Genomic DNA, 5,591 nt, shown 5'->3' with positions numbered 1-5,591 from the left:
GGATGCCCAAGGCTCTGGACACTCTCCTATAAACCTCCACATTGAAAGGACACCTGAGCAAGAAATGGTCCATTGTCTCCTCCTCCCCCGGACACTCCTCCCGTGGGCAGCCACGATCATCAGCATTTCTGTACTTCAAGTTTCCTCTCACGTAGAGCCTTCCGTGAAAGGAGAGCCAGGCAATGTCATGAAACTTCAGTGGGATTCTCTGAGAGTTAACCAGAGCCAGCCCATCTGAAGACAAACTACCTGGGCAGTTTTTCAGTGCCAGCGGTTCCCAGAAATGAGACCGCAAAATTCTCCTCTCCAGCTCCCTTCTAGAGGAGTTTTTGACCTCCCCTGCTTCCAGGCCCCATCGCCTTGTCACCTTCAAGCTAGGAGCCATGTAGGCCGGGAGGTATCCATGCCTGACTCTCAAACTCTTTACGCTCCCTCCCTCTAGCCAAGGGTTGAGGAAGGGAAATATCCAGGCTCTAAAACCCTCTACCCATTAAGGAGGAGTCTCTAACTGGAGACTTTCCATATGCAACTTAAGAAAGGTCAACAAAAAGAATAGCACTGGGTTGACCATTCCCAGGCCTCCTTCCCTCCTCGATCTGTAGATGACAGTCCTCTTAATCAGATTCAGCCTGTTCCCCCAGAGCATCTGGAAAAACAGAGCATAAATCTTGGTCCATCTAGACTCTGGCAAGAGGCACACGTAGCTGACATACAAAAAGACCGGAATCAGAAAAGTTTTGATCAAGTCAACCCTTTCCCTAAGAGACAGCTTCCATCTCTTCCATTGCTCTACCTTCCGGCCGGCCTCATCCAGTCTAAGATCCCAATTGCGAGTGGCATAATCGCCGGGGCCAAATCTGATGCCTAAAACTTTGATCTCCTGGCTCGCCCGGGGGAGGTCATCCAGAAGGTCAAATTCTTGACCCTCCTCCCCCATCCAGAAAACCTCACTCTTATCCTGATTGACCAGGGAACCCAAAGCATCCGAGTATTCCTGGACAGACGACATCACAGCATCCGCCTCAGATGGATCCGACAAGACAACTGTGACATCGTCCGCGTAAGCCACCACTTCCAGTGAAAAATCCTGGCTCAAACGGTCCCCTCTCACAATGCCACCCTCCAGCCTTCTGACGAAGGGGTCGATAGCAAAGACATATAGGAGGGGGCTCAGAGGACAGCCCTGCCTGACACCCGAATCCACCAAAAAAGTAGGGCCCACCCAACTATTTATCAGAGGGAAGCTCTTGGCTTGCCTATAGATGACACGCAGCCAATCAACCACCCTCACTGGGAAGCTATACCGTTCAAGCAAAGCCCACAGGTACTCATGGTTAACCCTATCAAACGCCTTTGACTGATCCAATGCTAGCAGGTACTTTCCCCATCTCTCAGCATGGCACCATTCCACAGTCTACCGGACACCAAGGACGGCACTAAAGGTGCTCCGGCCCTTCACAGTACAGTGCTGGGAGGGAGAAAGCAGAGACCCAGAAACTTCCATCAGTCTATTGAAGAGTACCGTTGCCAGAATCTTACGATCCGTATTAAGAAGGGCGATGGGGCGCCAATTCTCAATACGGGACAGATCTTTCCCCTTAGAAAGAAAGATAAGGGCAGATAATCTCATGGAAGGAGGGAGCAAACCCTCACCCAGGCTTTCATTAAATACTTCCATAAGACGTGGGGCCAGGAGGTCACCAAAGATCTTATAAAACTCGGAGGTTAACCCATCCGGTCCTGGGGCCTTCTTCATAGACAAGGAGTCTATGGCCTCCCTGACCTTGTCCACCGTTATCAAGTCTCCCAGGGAACCAAGAGAACTGCCAAAATTCTCGAGACCAGGAGTCTCCCTCAGAAACCGTTCCATCCTCTCTCTGATAAGCAGTTTCTCAGATAAAAGGTCGGAGTAAAAGGTTTGCACAACTTCCAGAATGCTTTCCTTATCCTCACGAAGGACACCCTGGTCATCACGCAACCCCCTCACCTCCTTACAGTTAACCGAATTCCTGCAGTTCTGGTAGGGATCAGGCGAGTGGTACTTACCATAATCCATTTCCAGAACCAAGGACGCATACATGTCATACTAATACTCTTTCATCTGGGCCTTTACTCGGGAGATCTCCCCACTATCCCCCTGCTCAGAAATTAAGAAATCCAGTTTCTTTCTCAAGGCATGGTAGATATTCCTCTTTATCAAGTTCCTCTTGGCTACGAGGTTGCAGAAAAAGCTGCGAGCCCTCTTCCCACATACCTCCCACCACTCCAGCCTGCCTCCAAAAGCGACTCCTGAGATTGAAAGAAGTCCCTGAAAGACTGTCTGATCTCATCCTCCTTTAGAAGTTCAGAGTTCAGACGCCACAGGCCCCGTCCCTTCTGAGTAGTTCCCGAGGCGTTCAAGGATGCACACAGGAAAACGTGATCGGAGAATTCTACTAACTTCAGCACCGGAGCCAAAGTTTTCGAACTCTCTTTAACAAAAAACCTGTCTATCCTACTTCTACACCTACCTCTAAAATAGGTGAAACCCGTGAGGTCTGGGGAATGGCGAATATGCATATCCACCAGGCCTGCCTGTCTAACCATACTAGCTAAAAAAAGGGAATCATAGCCCAGGGTAGTCTTTGAGCCTCCCCTATCTTTAGGCCTAAGGATGGTGTTAAAGTCACCACCAAAGATTATCTGCCGGGCCGAAAAAAGATATGGCTTTATCTCCCTAAAAAGACACTTCCTGTCCCATTTAGTCTGGGGACCATAGATGTTAATAAGTCTCAGGTCGTGCCCCCTCAGGTTGACATCCAAAACCATACATCTGCCTACTTGAATCTCAATAATCCGTTGGACAGTTATCATGCCGTTAAAAAGAACCGCCAACCCACCGTATGGCTCGGCTGCAAGAGACCAATAGGAGGGACCGTGTCTCCATTCAGCCTTCGCCTTATGGAGATCAGCAAGTCGACCAACCCTAGTCTCCTGCAAAAACAAAAAATCAACCTTAACCGTGTCGAAAAAATGAAAGGCCATGTAACGAGCACGCTCGGACAGAACAGATACCACATTAATAGTGGCAAATCTAATAGGTTGGGAAGCCATCCTTACAGAGTTATTTCAAGCAGGACCTAATCACTTCTTCTTCACTTGTCGAAGGGACACGTCTTCCGACGAGCCCAACCTCTTTACACTAACCCCCGGAGGAACCACCTCACCTTCCCCGAGGTCAACCTCCTCCCCAACAGAAACTGAAATCACAGGGACAGAACCCAAAACAACTGCCGACCCCCCTCCTCCATCAGGAGGTTCTGGGGCAGGACACACAGCTGGGTCGGTTGAAGACACAAGGCTAGGGCCAGGCACAGGGACCTCCACATCAGCCATGAGCAGACTCTGTGCTATGACTACAGGTTGGTCCACAGTCCCAGGAGCCACCACCAGGTCCACCGTACCCCCCTTCTCAGAGACCCTTCACAGGGTCGGAGCCAGCACCTGTGCCCGAGATGACACAACCTCCTTACCTCCACTGGCAATGAATTTGCCAAGCACAACTGCCTCCCCTGCCATCTCACTCCTCCCTCTGGACCTTCCTGGGTACGGGGAACTGCCTGCCACCCTCCTTCTCTGCCGTAACTTCCTAGACTTTAGCACTAACTCCCCAGAATCCTCCCTCACGATTTCCCCCTCTTCCTCCTCCTCCTCACTAGAAATCGTAAAGAAGCGATTTGTCAGAACAATGCTATCATCATTCTTCCCCTTCTTATTCTTCTTCGCCTTTGCCCCTTTACCCTTCACCACAAGTTTAAAGGGGGCCTCTTCCTGCACAACAACTTCAGCCACCGGAGCAGCACCCCCCGCCTTCACCCTTGATGGACCTGCCACTTCCATGGGGGCTACAGCAGGAGGCACCACCACAGCCACCGAAGTACTAGGAACCGGGCCCAAGACCTCCTCCTCCACTCTCCTAGAGATCGCCTCTAATTCCTTGTCAAAAGAACGATTGTGAAAGGCTTCAGGACACCTACTGTATGGATGACCCATCATGCCACATAGATTACAAGAGATGGTATCGCAATCTTTTGACAGATGGCCCATCCCGCCACATTTGGAACACCTCTGCTCCGGACAGTCCCGACTGAAATGCCTAAAATCACCACACCTGTGGCTTGTACGGGGCTGCCCAGGGTAGAAGCATTGAATCCTGTCTCTACCTATGTAAGCGGCCGAGGGAATGTGGCTGCCATTCGCTAATTTAACTATAGCAGTCCACGCACCCCCCCAAACACCCAGTGCACCCGGGACTTTTTCAATGGGGGAAATAATTTTTTCCACTAATCTTTTAAGCCAAGAGCTCAAATCGATCTCACTCAGAGACTCGTTCCGGACCAATATGGTAATTTTGGTCCTCTCCTGTCTCGTTATTGCCAAGGCCCTAAACTTGTCCCATGGCTCACTCAACTTGGCCGTACCCCACTTTGCCCAGAAAGCCTGTAACCCATTATAACTGACAAAACTCAAATCGAACTCAGGCATCCCCCACCGGGTGTATACAGGCGAACAAATCAGATGCCTCAAAACCCAAAGAAAATATATATTTTTTTAAATCAACTCTACACGGAGGAGGCCCCTCCACAAGCCACTTTAACTGAACGGCATTACGCTGCTTTGCTGGCTGCCCACCCACGTGGTTCTGCTGAGGAACTCTCCCAGGGCCGCTAGCCATACTGGCGTACGAAGTTATACCTGGGACCACTGAGCTCCGTCCAGCCTGATTAGCTGCTTCACTCGCCACCAAATTCAGTCTCCGCTGAACAACCTCCATGGCGGCCAAAGCGGGCCCCACCCGTGCAGGAACACTCAAACTGTCACCGTGGATAGACTCTGCTATCTGCTTCTGGCCGGAACTCAAACCACCCCTATCCAAACCCGGGAACCCTTGAGCCAACGTAACTGGCTTGACCACAGGCATACCTTCAGGGGGAACCAAACCACCGGACTTCCCACCATTTTCCAAAACCACACCCCCCGCCTCAATAATAGTGGCATTCTCCACCACACCAACAGCCGCCACAGTCGAAGGCTGAGGAGGATTCGCCGGCACTTCTACACCCTCCAGAATCATCCCCAGGGGACACCACTGATCTTTCCTCCTCCAAATTATGAATGGAATTATACATGGGGTGCTCTACCTCCGGGGGTCCCACAACCTCCAGAGTTTGCCTATTCGGAGGCAGTTCCACTGATGAGTCTGCCTCCAAACACGCCCTAGCCTCTGCCACTTTAATTTTCAATCTCCACTCCTCCAACTCCGCCAGTTTAGCACCCAGCTCTCCCTCCAACGCAGCCAGCTCAACTGAAAGCACTGGCCTCTCCCTACTATAGGCCCTATTCCTATTTCTTCTTTTTGTTGCAACTGCCTTTCTGAGCTTAGCAATCTCTTGCTCCAGAGCAGGAAGCGCAGCATCCAAATCAGCGATCACAGCAGCGGATGACTCGGCAATGACTACCTCCACAGATGCAGGTAGTTGCGGCTGCGACACACTAACTGAACCCCGCACTTGCACATCCCCCTCCACTGCCACTGATACATCCATCTGCTG

Source organism: Pseudophryne corroboree, chromosome 4 (assembly GCF_028390025.1).
Source record: "Pseudophryne corroboree isolate aPseCor3 chromosome 4, aPseCor3.hap2, whole genome shotgun sequence".
Lineage (NCBI taxonomy): Eukaryota > Metazoa > Chordata > Amphibia > Anura > Myobatrachidae > Pseudophryne > Pseudophryne corroboree.
This window is presented reverse-complemented; position numbering follows the sequence as displayed.